General features: G+C 55.3%; 6 non-coding genes across 6 annotated transcripts; all 6 read left to right on the forward strand.

Moving 5' to 3' along the window:
* Window positions 1-735: 735 nt before the first annotated feature.
* Window positions 736-828, forward strand: LOC137751250 (small nucleolar RNA SNORD116). Its single transcript, XR_011070733.1, has one exon. It is a non-coding gene; the product is annotated as a small nucleolar RNA SNORD116 (small nucleolar RNA).
* A 2,635-nt stretch (window positions 829-3,463) lies between these two features.
* On the forward strand, window positions 3,464-3,556 carry LOC137777546 (small nucleolar RNA SNORD116). The gene has a single exon (XR_011076556.1). It is a non-coding gene; the product is annotated as a small nucleolar RNA SNORD116 (small nucleolar RNA).
* A 2,635-nt stretch (window positions 3,557-6,191) lies between these two features.
* Window positions 6,192-6,284, forward strand: LOC137751263 (small nucleolar RNA SNORD116). Its single transcript, XR_011070735.1, has one exon. It is a non-coding gene; the product is annotated as a small nucleolar RNA SNORD116 (small nucleolar RNA).
* Window positions 6,285-8,920: 2,636 nt separating this feature from the next.
* Window positions 8,921-9,013, forward strand: LOC137777552 (small nucleolar RNA SNORD116). Its single transcript, XR_011076558.1, has one exon. It is a non-coding gene; the product is annotated as a small nucleolar RNA SNORD116 (small nucleolar RNA).
* A 2,634-nt stretch (window positions 9,014-11,647) lies between these two features.
* Window positions 11,648-11,740, forward strand: LOC137751268 (small nucleolar RNA SNORD116). The gene has a single exon (XR_011070737.1). It is a non-coding gene; the product is annotated as a small nucleolar RNA SNORD116 (small nucleolar RNA).
* A 2,636-nt stretch (window positions 11,741-14,376) lies between these two features.
* LOC137751271 (small nucleolar RNA SNORD116) lies at window positions 14,377-14,469 on the forward strand. The gene has a single exon (XR_011070745.1). It is a non-coding gene; the product is annotated as a small nucleolar RNA SNORD116 (small nucleolar RNA).
* The last annotated feature ends 771 nt before the right edge of the window (window positions 14,470-15,240 follow it).

A 15,240-nucleotide genomic window follows, 5' to 3' on the forward strand; every position in this document is an offset into this window, starting at 1 on the left:
ATGCGGTCTCTGGAAGCTGACAGGGGGCTTTCTCCTTTCAGTTGTGGGTCTAGACAGGGTGTTGTGTATAAACTATGGCGTTTACTGTTGGACGCCTCTTCACAGTGCTACAGGGACACACAGAGACGAAGACGCATAGTCAGGGGCACACTGAGAAACCCACAAGAGCGTCTGCGTACTCAGTCACAGTCACACGCGTGAACACAGAAATACAGCCTCTCACACACCGGCCAATGTATGTGCCTAACTTCCTGCAGTCGTACTATCAGACATGCAGTCAATTCTCGGTAAGGGATAGAGGTCCTTGGGAAGCAGTTTCAGAGCTCAAGCCCAGGTAAATGTTTGTATGGATCATGTCCTTTGAGGACACCAGTCCACTTCCCAGGTGCAGTTGCTGGGCAAGCCTCGCCGTCGGCAAAAACAAGAAGATCTTCGTGTGCCCTGATGACTGGAGGTGCTAAGAAGAACTGGAAAAAGTGAGGCGGGGCCATGTTCCCGAGCATGGTCGGGGATAACTCAGGATGGTATGTATTCAACCACCCCAGGATGTGCCACTAGATATTAGGTTTTCCTCAGATGGGCCCAATGGATGTAAGAGTGGCTTGATTGTTCGTCTTGTTGAGTGGCCTGAGGGCTGTGGATTCTCCAGGCTTTTGGGGTACCCTAGGCTCATGACTCCCCTGCAGAGCCCGGCGCACTGCCCGGTTGTGTTCTGCAGCATCCCAGCATGTGCTTGGATAGATGATGACACCCTTGTATGCATTCCTTGGGAACTCTGAACAACATGGGTGAGAACACTCTACCGTATCCTTATCGAAACTGAGGTTCAGCACGTTTCCTCTCTCGGGTGTAGGGGACTGTTAGGAGTGAAGGCCAGTGTCCCCTGCCGACATGCACGCAAACACCACCAAGGACTCCAGTATTGGAGGGGCTCCTGACTGAGGGTCGACCGTGTCTGCCCATAAGCTGGGTCATCTATGAATCCGCGGTCCCTGCTAAAAGGCCGTGAGGGAATGCAAGGGGGCAGGCTCTCCTGCTAGTCTTCAGAGTCGGAGTGTGTGCTGGTGTGGGCCCAGTGAGCTTTCAGCTTGGAGAAGTGTGTTTTGACCAGGATCACGCTTTGTGCATGCCGCTTCGGTGGTTGATTTTGGAAGCCAAAATGAGCAAGTTTCCCTGGTTGGAGCCTGGAGCCTCAGGCCAGGCCTGTGGCCCTCTCTGTTGTTGTGTTTGGTGCGGTGAAGTTCTTGAGTGCCGAGTGGGGCTGGAGCAGTGGGCGGGGGTGGGATGGAGTTTGGTGATGGCGGAAGGGGGCTGATGGATTAGGCCTCGCTGCTGCCCCTGAAGCTGCCAGCACACTGTTGGCGCTAAGTGGATCATCGTGGAGTGGGGTGAGGATCGAGTGCTGCATTTAAGCCTGCGTAGTGGCTGCTGCCCTGGAGAGAAAGGTAAGGTATCATGAGGACAGGTCCTGTGTGATGTCGTGGGATGGGCTGTCATCATTGAGTTGCAGGCGCTGGCCTCGGCTTCCCAAGGATGTGTCTTGTTCGTGATGGCCTGGCATCAGCTGCCTATGGTGGGGATGGCTTTGGCAGTTCATGAGGATGCAGTGAGGTAGGTTACCTGTGAAGAGTTGCAATCCCGTTTCCAGAGGAGTGACTCCCCACGGGTGTCTTGCGGGACATAGAGAAGATGGACATGCTGAGGCATCTGTGCCGGCCTTCTTGGGGGTAGGTGAGTTATGCAAACAAGCCCTTGGGTCGCTCTTTTCCCACTTTTGGGAATGTGCAAAGCGATAGTGTTTCTGCCGGAGGGCATGACGCGGCCGGCCCGTGCGGCATGCAGGCCTTTCGAATAGCCAGAGCTTTATCCAGAGCAGTCCGTTGGCGGGGCAGAGAAGGGGGCACTGTTGCCATCCCTGGTGCACTGCAAAGGCCAGCCACGGTTCCCTTTCAGGCTTCCAAGTGCCCTCACATGGCAGAGGTCTTCCGTTGCAAGTCTGTCTGTGGTCCTCGGGGACCATGCCTTTGATCACTCTGAGTTCCTCAGTGGTGTCACTGTGGCAGTGGAGAATTTCCAGGATGCATCAGGTGGGATCAGCATCTTCAAAGCAGACAGGCTTGTGGTCTGTCTTCCCTGGTGTTCAGTGTTCCCGTGTTCGGAAGATGTCTGTGGCTTCCAGTAGGGACGCGTCGGCCTGCTGGCTGGAGTAGGGCACGTTGGGCGAGGCTGTTGAGCGTTTGAGCGGTTCCTTAGGGGTCAGGGCCGCGAACCTTGCAGGATGGGAGCTGCCTGCGATATGGCCGGGAAGGTGGCCTAGTTTCCGCTGTGGGGTTCCAACATGGGTCATGGCTGCTGAAGCCCACTGCTTCCTGTGGTGGGCATTCCCACGGGTCAAAGGAAAGAGATTAGGCCTAGTTGGAAAGAAGTTGCACTTTGTTCGATGTTCTTTAGCCCATTGAGTGGTTTCAGGCTGCATCTTGCCAGTAGAATGCTGTAGGTCGGTGTCGGGTCACCCATGGGAGTTCCCCTACTTCGAAAGTGCTGGGAGTGACCCCAAGTGCACATCAGATGTGCTGGTAGCTGGCAGGTTCTCGAGTTGCACGTAGATATCACAGCCACGGCCGGGAGGAAGGTCTCATCCATTCTTTGTGCTCTGGTCAGAAGGCGTGGCTGTGGGAGAGCGGGAGTCCGTGGAGTATTTCAACAGCCCCTGGGGGTTAAAGTTTGCATGCGGCCTCTGGAAGCTGACAGGGGGCTTTCTCCTTTCAGTTGGGGGTCTAGACAGGGTGTTGTGTATAAGCTATGGCGTTTACTGTTGGACGCCTCTTCACAGGGTTACAGGGACACACAGAGACCAAGACGCGTAGTCAGCGGCACACAGAGAAACCCACAAGAGTGTCTGCGTACTCAGTCACAGTCACACGCGTGAACACAGAAATACAGCCTCTCACACACCGGCCAATGTGTGTGCCTAACTTCCTGCAGTCGTACTATTAGACATGCAGTCAATTCTCGGTAAGGGATAGAGGTCCTTGGGAAGCAGTTTCAGAGCTCAAGCCCAGGTAAGTGTTTTTATGGATCATGTCCTCTGAGGACACCAGTCCACTTCCCAGGTGCAGTTGCTGGGCAAGCCTCGCCGTCGGCAAAAACAAGAAGATCTTCGTGTGCTCTGATGACTGGAGGTGCTAAGAAGAACTGGAAAAAGTGAGGCGGGGCCATGTTCCCGAGCATGGTCGGGGATAACTCAGGATGGTATGTATTCAACCACCCCAAGATGTGCCATTAGATATTAGGTTTTCCTCAGATGGGCCCAATGGCTGCAAGAGTGGCTTGATTGTTCGTCTTGTTGAGGGGCCTGAGGGCTGTGGATTCTCCAGGCTTTTGTGGTACCCCAGGCTCATGACTCCCCTGCAGAGCCCGGCGCACTGCCCGGTTGTGTTCTGCAGCATCCCAGCATGTGCTTGGATCGATGATGACACCCTTGTATGCATTCCTTGGACACTCTGAACAAAATGGGTGAGAACACTCTACCGTATCCTTATCGAAACTGAGGTTCAGCACGTTTCCTCTCTCGGGTGTAGGGGACTGTTAGGAGTGAAGGCCAGTGTCCCCTGCCGACATGCACGCAAACACCACCAAGGACTCCAGTATTGGAGGGGCTCCTGACTGAGGGTCGACCGTGTCTGCCCATAAGCTGGGTCATCTATGAATCCGCGGTCCCTGCTAAAAGGCCGTGAGGGAATGCAAGGGGGCAGGCTCTCCTGCTAGTCTTCAGAGTCGGAGTGTGTGCTGGTGTGGGCCCAGTGAGCTTTCAGCTTGGAGAAGTGTGTTTTGACCAGGATCACGCTTTGTGCATGCTGCTTCGGTGGTTGATTTTGGAAGCCAAAATGAGCAAGTTTCCCTGGTTGGAGCCTGGAGCCTCAGGCCAGGCCTGTGGCCCTCACTGTTGTCGTGTTTGGTGCGGTGAGGTTCTTGAGTGCCCGGTGGGGCTGGAGCAGTGGGCGGGGGTGGGATGGAGTTTGGTGATGGTGGAAGGGGGCTGATGGATTAGGCCTCGCTGCTGCCCCTGAAGCTGCCAGCACACTGTTGGCGCTAAGTGGATCATCGTGGAGTGGGGTGAGGATCGAGTGCTGCATTTAAGCCTGCATAGTGGCTGCTGCCCTGGAGAGAAAGGTAAGGTATCATGAGGACAGGTCCTGTGTGATGTCGTGGGATGGGCTGTCATCATTGGGTTGCAGGCGCTGGCCTCGGCTTCCCAAGGATGTGTCTTGTTCGTGATGGCCTGGCATCAGCTGCCTATGGTGGGGATGGCTTTGGCAGTTCATGAGGATGCAGTGAGGTAGGTTACCTGTGAAGATTTGCAATCCCGTTTCCAGAGGAGTGACTCCCCACGGGTGTCTTGCGGGACATAGAGAAGATGGACATGCTGAGGCATCTGTGCCGGCCTTCTTGGGGGTAGGTGAGTTATGCAAACAAGCCCTTTGGTCGCTCTTTTCCAACTTTTGGGAATGTGCAAAGCGATAGTGTTTCTGCCGGAGGGCATGACGCGGCCGGCCCGTATGGCATGCAGGCCGTTCGAATAGCCAGAGCTTTATCCAGAGCAGTCCGTTGGCGGGGCAGAGAAGGGGGCAGTGTTGCCATCCTTGGTTCGCTGCCAAAGCCAGCCACTCTTCCCTTTCAGGCTTCCAAGTGCCCTCACATGGCAGAGGTCTTCCGTTGCAAGTCTTTCTGTGGTCCTCGGGGACCATGCCTTTGATCACTCTGAGTTCCTCAGTGGTGTCACTGTGGCAGTGGAGAATTTCCAGGATGCATCAGGTGGGATCAGCATCTTCAAAGCAGACAGGCCTGCGGTCTGTCTTCCCTGGTGCTCAGTGTTCCCGTGTTCAGAAGATGTCTGTGTCTTCCAGTAGGGACGCGTCGTCCTGCTGGCTGGAGTAGGGCAGGTTGGACGAGGCTGTTGTGCATTTGAGCGGTTCCTTAGGGGTCAGGGCCGCGAACCTTGCAGGATGCGAGCGGCCTGAGACATGGCCGGGAAGGTGGCCTAGTTTCCTCTGTGGGCTTCCAACATGGGTCATGGCTGCTGAAGCCCACTGCTTCCTGTGGTGGGCATTCCCACGGGTCAAAGGAAAGTGATTAGGCCTAGTTGGCAAGAAGTTGCACTTTGTTCGATGTTCTTTAGCCCCTTGAGTTGTTTCAGGCTGCATCTTGCCAGTAGAACGCTGTAGGTCGGTGTCGGGTCAACCATGGGCGTTCCCTTGCTTCCAAAATGTTGGGAGTGACCCCAAGTGCACATCAGATGTGCTGGTAGCTGGCAGGTTCTCGAGTTGCACGTAGATGTCACACCCACGGCCGGGAGGCAGGTCTCGTCCAGTCTTTGTGCTGTGGTCAGAAGGCGTGGCTGTGGGAGAGCGGGAGTCCGTGGAGTATTTCAATAGCCCCTGGGGGTTAAAGTTTGCATGCGGTCTCTGGAAGCTGACAGGGGGCTTTCTCCTTTCAGTTGTGGGTCTAGACAGGGTGTTGTGTATAAACTATGGCGTTTACTGTTGGACGCCTCTTCAGAGGGCTACAGGGACACACAGAGACCAAGACGCGTATTCAGCGGCACACAGAGAAACCCACAAGAGCGTCTGCGTGCGCAGTCACAGTCACACGCGTGAACACAGAAATACAGCCTCTCACACACCGGCCAATGTATGTGCCTAACTTCCTGCAGTCGTACTATCAGACATGCAGTCAATTCTCAGTAAGGGATAGAGGTCCTTGGGAAGCAGTTTCAGAGCTCAAGCCCAGGTAAATGTTTGTATGGATCATGTCCTTTGAGGACACCAGTCCACTTCCCAGGTGCAGTTGCTGGGCAAGCCTCGCCGTCGGCAAAAACAAGAAGATCTTCGTGTGCCCTGATGACTGGAGGTGCTAAGAAGAACTGGAAAAAGTGAGGCGGGGCCATGTTCCCGAGCATGGTCGGGGATAACTCAGGATGGTATGTATTCAACCACCCCAGGATGTGCCACTAGATATTAGGTTTTCCTCAGATGGGCCCAATGGATGTAAGAGTGGCTTGATTGTTCGTCTTGTTGAGTGGCCTGAGGGCTGTGGATTCTCCAGGCTTTTGGGGTACCCTAGGCTCATGACTCCCCTGCAGAGCCCGGCGCACTGCCCGGTTGTGTTCTGCAGCATCCCAGCATGTGCTTGGATAGATGATGACACCCTTGTATGCATTCCTTGGGAACTCTGAACAACATGGGTGAGAACACTCTACCGTATCCTTATCGAAACTGAGGTTCAGCACGTTTCCTCTCTCGGGTGTAGGGGACTGTTAGGAGTGAAGGCCAGTGTCCCCTGCCGACATGCACGCAAACACCACCAAGGACTCCAGTATTGGAGGGGCTCCTGACTGAGGGTCGACCGTGTCTGCCCATAAGCTGGGTCATCTATGAATCCGCGGTCCCTGCTAAAAGGCCGTGAGGGAATGCAAGGGGGCAGGCTCTCCTGCTAGTCTTCAGAGTCGGAGTGTGTGCTGGTGTGGGCCCAGTGAGCTTTCAGCTTGGAGAAGTGTGTTTTGACAAGGATTACGCTTTGTGCATGCCGCTTCGGTGGTTGATTTTGGAAGCCAAAATGAGCAAGTTTCCCTGGTTGGAGCCTGGAGCCTCAGGCCAGGCCTGTGGCCCTCTCTGTTGTTGTGTTTGGTGCGGTGAAGTTCTTGAGTGCCGAGTGGGGCTGGAGCAGTGGGCGGGGGTGGGATGGAGTTTGGTGATGGCGGAAGGGGGCTGATGGATTAGGCCTCGCTGCTGCCCCTGAAGCTGCCAGCACACTGTTGGCGCTAAGTGGATCATCGTGGAGTGGGGTGAGGATCGAGTGCTGCATTTAAGCCTGCGTAGTGGCTGCTGCCCTGGAGAGAAAGGTAAGGTATCATGAGGACAGGTCCTGTGTGATGTCGTGGGATGGGCTGTCATCATTGGGTTGCAGGCGCTGGCCTCGGCTTCCCAAGGATGTGTCTTGTTCGTGATGGCCTGGCATCAGCTGCCTATGGTGGGGATGGCTTTGGCAGTTCATGAGGATGCAGTGAGGTAGGTTACCTGTGAAGAGTTGCAATCCCGTTTCCAGAGGAGTGACTCCCCACGGGTGTCTTGCGGGACATAGAGAAGATGGACATGCTGAGGCATCTGTGCCGGCCTTCTTGGGGGTAGGTGAGTTATGCAAACAAGCCCTTGGGTCGCTCTTTTCCCACTTTTGGGAATGTGCAAAGCGATAGTGTTTCTGCCGGAGGGCATGACGCGGCCGGCCCGTGCGGCATGCAGGCCTTTCGAATAGCCAGAGCTTTATCCAGAGCAGTCCGTTGGCGGGGCAGAGAAGGGGGCACTGTTGCCATCCCTGGCGCACTGCAAAGGCCAGCCACGGTTCCCTTTCAGGCTTACAAGTGCCCTCACATGGCAGAGGTCTTCCGTTGCAAGTCTGTCTGTGGTCCTCGGGGACCATGCCTTTGATCACTCTGAGTTCCTCAGTGGTGTCACTGTGGCAGTGGAGAATTTCCAGGATGCATCAGGTGGGATCAGCATCTTCAAAGCAGACAGGCTTGTGGTCTGTCTTCCCTGGTGTTCAGTGTTCCCGTGTTCGGAAGATGTCTGTGGCTTCCAGTAGGGACGCGTCGGCCTGCTGGCTGGAGTAGGGCACGTTGGGCGAGGCTGTTGAGCGTTTGAGCGGTTCCTTAGGGGTCAGGGCCGCGAACCTTGCAGGATGGGAGCTGCCTGAGATATGGCCGGGAAGGTGGCCTAGTTTCCGCTGTGGGGTTCCAACATGGGTCATGGCTGCTGAAGCCCACTGCTTCCTGTGGTGGGCATTCCCACGGGTCAAAGGAAAGAGATTAGGCCTAGTTGGAAAGAAGTTGCACTTTGTTCGATGTTCTTTAGCCCATTGAGTGGTTTCAGGCTGCATCTTGCCAGTAGAATGCTGTAGGTCGGTGTCGGGTCACCCATGGGAGTTCCCCTGCTTCCGAAAGTGCTGGGAGTGACCCCAAGTGCACATCAGATGTGCTGGTAGCTGGCAGGTTCTCGAGTTGCACGTAGATATCACAGCCACGGCCGGGAGGAAGGTCTCATCCAGTCTTTGTGCTCTGGTCAGAAGGCGTGACTGTGGGAGTGCGGGAGTCCGTGGAGTATTTCAACAGCCCCTGGGGGTTAAAGTTTGCATGCGGCCTCTGGAAGCTGACAGGGGGCTTTCTCCTTTCAGTTGGGGGTCTAGACAGGATGTTGTGTATAAGCTATGGCGTTTACTGTTGGACGCCTCTTCACAGGGCTACAGGGACACACAGAGACCAAGACGCGTAGTCAGCGGCACACAGAGAAACCCACAAGAGTGTCTGCGTACTCAGTCACAGTCACACGCGTGAACACAGAAATACAGCCTCTCACACACCGGCCAATGTATGTGCCTAACTTCCTGCAGTCGTACTATCAGACATGCAGTCAATTCTCGGTAAGGGATAGAGGTCCTTGGGAAGCAGTTTCAGAGCTCAAGCCCAGGTAAGTGTTTTTATGGATCATGTCCTCTGAGGACACCAGTCCACTTCCCAGGTGCAGTTGCTGGGCAAGCCTCGCCGTCGGCAAAAACAAGAAGATCTTCGTGTGCTCTGATGACTGGAGGTGCTAAGAAGAACTGGAAAAAGTGAGGCGGGGCCATGTTCCCGAGCATGGTCGGGGATAACTCAGGATGGTATATATTCAACCACCCCAAGATGTGCCATTAGATATTAGGTTTTCCTCAGATGGGCCCAATGGCTGCAAGAGTGGCTTGATTGTTCGTCTTGTTGAGGGGCCTGAGGGCTGTGGATTCTCCAGGCTTTTGTGGTACCCCAGGCTCATGACTCCCCTGCAGAGCCCGGCGCACTGCCCGGTTGTGTTCTGCAGCATCCCAGCATGTGCTTGGATCGATGATGACACCCTTGTATGCATTCCTTGGACACTCTGAACAAAATGGGTGAGAACACTCTACCGTATCCTTATCGAAACTGAGGTTCAGCACGTTTCCTCTCTCGGGTGTAGGGGACTGTTAGGAGTGAAGGCCAGTGTCCCCTGCCGACATGCACGCAAACACCACCAAGGACTCCAGTATTGGAGGGGCTCCTGACTGAGGGTCGACCGTGTCTGCCCATAAGCTGGGTCATCTATGAATCCGCGGTCCCTGCTAAAAGGCCGTGAGGGAATGCAAGGCGGCAGGCTCTCCTGCTAGTCTTCAGAGTCGGAGTGTGTGCTGGTGTGGGCCCAGTGAGCTTTCAGCTTGGAGAAGTGTGTTTTGACCAGGATCACGCTTTGTGCATGCTGCTTCGGTGGTTGATTTTGGAAGCCAAAATGAGCAAGGTTCCCTGGTTGGAGCCTGGAGCCTCAGGCCAGGCCTGTGGCCCTCACTGTTGTCGTGTTTGGTGCGGTGAGGTTCTTGAGTGCCCGGTGGGGCTGGAGCAGTGGGCGGGGGTGGGATGGAGTTTGGTGATGGTGGAAGGGGGCTGATGGATTAGGCCTCGCTGCTGCCCCTGAAGCTGCCAGCACACTGTTGGCGCTAAGTGGATCATCGTGGAGTGGGGTGAGGATCGAGTGCTGCATTTAAGCCTGCATAGTGGCTGCTGCCCTGGAGAGAAAGGTAAGGTATCATGAGGACAGGTCCTGTGTGATGTAGTGGGATGGGCTGTCATCATTGGGTTGCAGGCGCTGGCCTCGGCTTCCCAAGGATGTGTCTTGTTCGTGATGGCCTGGCATCAGCTGCCTATGGTGGGGATGGCTTTGGCAGTTCATGAGGATGCAGTGAGGTAGGTTACCTGTGAAGATTTGCAATCCCGTTTCCAGAGGAGTGACTCCCCACGGGTGTCTTGCGGGACATAGAGAAGATGGACATGCTGAGGCATCTGTGCCGGCCTTCTTGGGGGTAGGTGAGTTATGCAAACAAGCCCTTGGGTCGCTCTTTCCCACTTTTGGGAATGTGCAAAGCGATAGTGTTTCTGCCGGAGGGCATGACGCGGCCGGCCCGTATGGCATGCAGGCCGTTCGAATAGCCAGAGCTTTATCCAGAGCAGTCCGTTGGCGGGGCAGAGAAGGGGGCAGTGTTGCCATCCTTGGTTCGCTGCCAAAGCCAGCCACTCTTCCCTTTCAGGCTTCCAAGTGCCCTCACATGGCAGAGGTCTTCCGTTGCAAGTCTTTCTGTGATCCTCGGGGACCATGCCTTTGATCACTCTGAGTTCCTCAGTGGTGTCACTGTGGCAGTGGAGAATTTCCAGGATGCATCAGGTGGGATCAGCATCTTCAAAGCAGACAGGCCTGCGGTCTGTCTTCCCTGGTGCTCAGTGTTCCCGTGTTCGGAAGATGTCTGTGTCTTCCAGTAGGGACGCGTCGTCCTGCTGGCTGGAGTAGGGCAGGTTGGACGAGGCTGTTGTGCATTTGAGCGGTTCCTTAGGGGTCAGGGCCGCGAACCTTGCAGGATGGGATCTGCCTGAGACATGGCCGGGAAGGTGGCCTAGTTTCCTTTGTGGGCTTCCAACATGGGTCATGGCTGCTGAAGCCCACTGCTTCCTGTGGTGGGCATTCCCACGGGTCAAAGGAAAGTGATTAGGCCTAGTTGGCAAGAAGTTGCACTTTGTTCGATGTTCTTTAGCCCCTTGAGTTGTTTCAGGCTGCATCTTGCCAGTAGAACGCTGTAGGTCGGTGTCGGGTCAACCATGGGCGTTCCCTTGCTTCCAAAATGTTGGGAGTGACCCCAAGTGCACATCAGATGTGCTGGTAGCTGGCAGGTTCTCGAGTTGCACGTAGATGTCACACCCACGGCCGGGAGGCAGGTCTCGTCCAGTCTTTGTGCTGTGGTCAGAAGGCGTGGCTGTGGGAGAGCGGGAGTCCGTGGAGTATTTCAATAGCCCCTGGGGGTTAAAGTTTGCATGCGGTCTCTGGAAGCTGACAGGGGGCTTTCTCCTTTCAGTTGTGGGTCTAGACAGGGTGTTGTGTATAAACTATGGCGTTTACTGTTGGACGCCTCTTCAGAGGGCTACAGGGACACACAGAGACCAAGACGCGTATTCAGCGGCACACAGAGAAACCCACAAGAGCGTCTGCGTGCGCAGTCACAGTCACACGCGTGAACACAGAAATACAGCCTCTCACACACCGGCCAATGTATGTGCCTAACTTCCTGCAGTCGTACTATCAGACATGCAGTCAATTCTCAGTAAGGGATAGAGGTCCTTGGGAAGCAGTTTCAGAGCTCAAGCCCAGGTAAATGTTTGTATGGATCATGTCCTTTGAGGACACCAGTCCACTTCCCAGGTGCAGTTGCTGGGCAAGCCTCGCCGTCGGCAAAAACAAGAAGATCTTCGTGTGCCCTGATGACTGGAGGTGCTAAGAAGAACTGGAAAAAGTGAGGCGGGGCCATGTTCCCGAGCATGGTCGGGGATAACTCAGGATGGTATGTATTCAACCACCCCAGGATGTGCCACTAGATATTAGGTTTTCCTCAGATGGGCCCAATGGATGTAAGAGTGGCTTGATTGTTCGTCTTGTTGAGTGGCCTGAGGGCTGTGGATTCTCCAGGCTTTTGGGGTACCCTAGGCTCATGACTCCCCTGCAGAGCCCGGCGCACTGCCCGGTTGTGTTCTGCAGCATCCCAGCATGTGCTTGGATAGATGATGACACCCTTGTATGCATTCCTTGGGAACTCTGAACAACATGGGTGAGAACACTCTACCGTATCCTTATCGAAACTGAGGTTCAGCACGTTTCCTCTCTCGGGTGTAGGGGACTGTTAGGAGTGAAGGCCAGTGTCCCCTGCCGACATGCACGCAAACACCACCAAGGACTCCAGTATTGGAGGGGCTCCTGACTGAGGGTCGACCGTGTCTGCCCATAAGCTGGGTCATCTATGAATCCGCGGTCCCTGCTAAAAGGCCGTGAGGGAATGCAAGGGGGCAGGCTCTCCTGCTAGTCTTCAGAGTCGGAGTGTGTGCTGGTGTGGGCCCAGTGAGCTTTCAGCTTGGAGAAGTGTGTTTTGACAAGGATTACGCTTTGTGCATGCCGCTTCGGTGGTTGATTTTGGAAGCCAAAATGAGCAAGTTTCCCTGGTTGGAGCCTGGAGCCTCAGGCCAGGCCTGTGGCCCTCTCTGTTGTTGTGTTTGGTGCGGTGAAGTTCTTGAGTGCCGAGTGGGGCTGGAGCAGTGGGCGGGGGTGGGATGGAGTTTGGTGATGGCGGAAGGGGGCTGATGGATTAGGCCTCGCTGCTGCCCCTGAAGCTGCCAGCACACTGTTGGCGCTAAGTGGATCATCGTGGAGTGGGGTGAGGATCGAGTGCTGCATTTAAGCCTGCGTAGTGGCTGCTGCCCTGGAGAGAAAGGTAAGGTATCATGAGGACAGGTCCTGTGTGATGTCGTGGGATGGGCTGTCATCATTGGGTTGCAGGCGCTGGCCTCGGCTTCCCAAGGATGTGTCTTGTTCGTGATGGCCTGGCATCAGCTGCCTATGGTGGGGATGGCTTTGGCAGTTCATGAGGATGCAGTGAGGTAGGTTACCTGTGAAGAGTTGCAATCCCGTTTCCAGAGGAGTGACTCCCCACGGGTGTCTTGCGGGACATAGAGAAGATGGACATGCTGAGGCATCTGTGCCGGCCTTCTTGGGGGTAGGTGAGTTATGCAAACAAGCCCTTGGGTCGCTCTTTTCCCACTTTTGGGAATGTGCAAAGCGATAGTGTTTCTGCCGGAGGGCATGACGCGGCCGGCCCGTGCGGCATGCAGGCCTTTCGAATAGCCAGAGCTTTATCCAGAGCAGTCCGTTGGCGGGGCAGAGAAGGGGGCACTGTTGCCATCCCTGGCGCACTGCAAAGGCCAGCCACGGTTCCCTTTCAGGCTTACAAGTGCCCTCACATGGCAGAGGTCTTCCGTTGCAAGTCTGTCTGTGGTCCTCGGGGACCATGCCTTTGATCACTCTGAGTTCCTCAGTGGTGTCACTGTGGCAGTGGAGAATTTCCAGGATGCATCAGGTGGGATCAGCATCTTCAAAGCAGACAGGCTTGTGGTCTGTCTTCCCTGGTGTTCAGTGTTCCCGTGTTCGGAAGATGTCTGTGGCTTCCAGTAGGGACGCGTCGGCCTGCTGGCTGGAGTAGGGCACGTTGGGCGAGGCTGTTGAGCGTTTGAGCGGTTCCTTAGGGGTCAGGGCCGCGAACCTTGCAGGATGGGAGCTGCCTGAGATATGGCCGGGAAGGTGGCCTAGTTTCCGCTGTGGGGTTCCAACATGGGTCATGGCTGCTGAAGCCCACTGCTTCCTGTGGTGGGCATTCCCACGGGTCAAAGGAAAGAGATTAGGCCTAGTTGGAAAGAAGTTGCACTTTGTTCGATGTTCTTTAGCCCATTGAGTGGTTTCAGGCTGCATCTTGCCAGTAGAATGCTGTAGGTCGGTGTCGGGTCACCCATGGGAGTTCCCCTGCTTCCGAAAGTGCTGGGAGTGACCCCAAGTGCACATCAGATGTGCTGGTAGCTGGCAGGTTCTCGAGTTGCACGTAGATATCACAGCCACGGCCGGGAGGAAGGTCTCATCCAGTCTTTGTGCTCTGGTCAGAAGGCGTGACTGTGGGAGTGCGGGAGTCCGTGGAGTATTTCAACAGCCCCTGGGGGTTAAAGTTTGCATGCGGCCTCTGGAAGCTGACAGGGGGCTTTCTCCTTTCAGTTGGGGGTCTAGACAGGATGTTGTGTATAAGCTATGGCGTTTACTGTTGGACGCCTCTTCACAGGGCTACAGGGACACACAGAGACCAAGACGCGTAGTCAGCGGCACACAGAGAAACCCACAAGAGTGTCTGCGTACTCAGTCACAGTCACACGCGTGAACACAGAAATACAGCCTCTCACACACCGGCCAATGTATGTGCCTAACTTCCTGCAGTCGTACTATCAGACATGCAGTCAATTCTCAGTAAGGGATAGAGGTCCTTGGGAAGCAGTTTCAGAGCTCAAGCCCAGGTAAATGTTTGTATGCATCATGTCCTTTGAGGACACCAGTCCACTTCCCAGGTGCAGTTGCTGGGCAAGCCTCGCCGTCGGCAAAAACAAGAAGATCTTCGTGTGCCCTGATGACTGGAGGTGCTAAGAAGAACTGGAAAAAGTGAGGCGGGGCCATGTTCCCGAGCATGGTCGGGGATAACTCAGGATGGTATGTATTCAACCACCCCAGGATGTGCCACTAGATATTAGGTTTTCCTCAGATGGGCCCAATGGATGTAAGAGTGGCTTGATTGTTCGTCTTGTTGAGTGGCCTGAGGGCTGTGGATTCTCCAGGCTTTTGGGGTACCCTAGGCTCATGACTCCCCTGCAGAGCCCGGCGCACTGCCCGGTTGTGTTCTGCAGCATCCCAGCATGTGCTTGGATAGATGATGACACCCTTGTATGCATTCCTTGGGAACTCTGAACAACATGGGTGAGAACACTCTACCGTATCCTTATCGAAACTGAGGTTCAGCACGTTTCCTCTCTCGGGTGTAGGGGACTGTTAGGAGTGAAGGCCAGTGTCCCCTGCCGACATGCACGCAAACACCACCAAGGACTCCAGTATTGGAGGGGCTCCTGACTGAGGGTCGACCGTGTCTGCCCATAAGCTGGGTCATCTATGAATCCGCGGTCCCTGCTAAAAGGCCGTGAGGGAATGCAAGGGGGCAGGCTCTCCTGCTAGTCTTCAGAGTCGGAGTGTGTGCTGGTGTGGGCCCAGTGAGCTTTCAGCTTGGAGAAGTGTGTTTTGACAAGGATCACGCTTTGTGCATGCCGCTTCGGTGGTTGATTTTGGAAGCCAAAATGAGCAAGTTTCCCTGGTTGGAGCCTGGAGCCTCAGGCCAGGCCTGTGGCCCTCTCTGTTGTTGTGTTTGGTGCGGTGAAGTTCTTGAGTGCCGAGTGGGGCTGGAGCAGTGGGCGGGGGTGGGATGGAGTTTGGTGATGGCGGAAGGGGGCTGATGGATTAGGCCTCGCTGCTGCCCCTGAAGCTGCCAGCACACTGTTGGCGCTAAGTGGATCATCGTGGAGTGGGGTGAGGATCGAGTGCTGCATTTAAGCCTGCGTAGTGGCTGCTGCCCTGGAGAGAAAGGTAAGGTATCATGAGGACAGGTCCTGTGTGATGTCGTGGGATGGGCTGTCATCATTGGGTTGCAGGCGCTGGCCTCGGCTTCCCAAGGATGTGTCTTGTTCGTGATGGCCTGGCATCAGCTGCCTATGGTGGGGATGGCTTTGGCAGTTCATGA

Source organism: Eschrichtius robustus, chromosome 1, assembly GCF_028021215.1.
Source record: "Eschrichtius robustus isolate mEscRob2 chromosome 1, mEscRob2.pri, whole genome shotgun sequence".
Classification (NCBI taxonomy): domain Eukaryota; kingdom Metazoa; phylum Chordata; class Mammalia; order Artiodactyla; family Eschrichtiidae; genus Eschrichtius; species Eschrichtius robustus.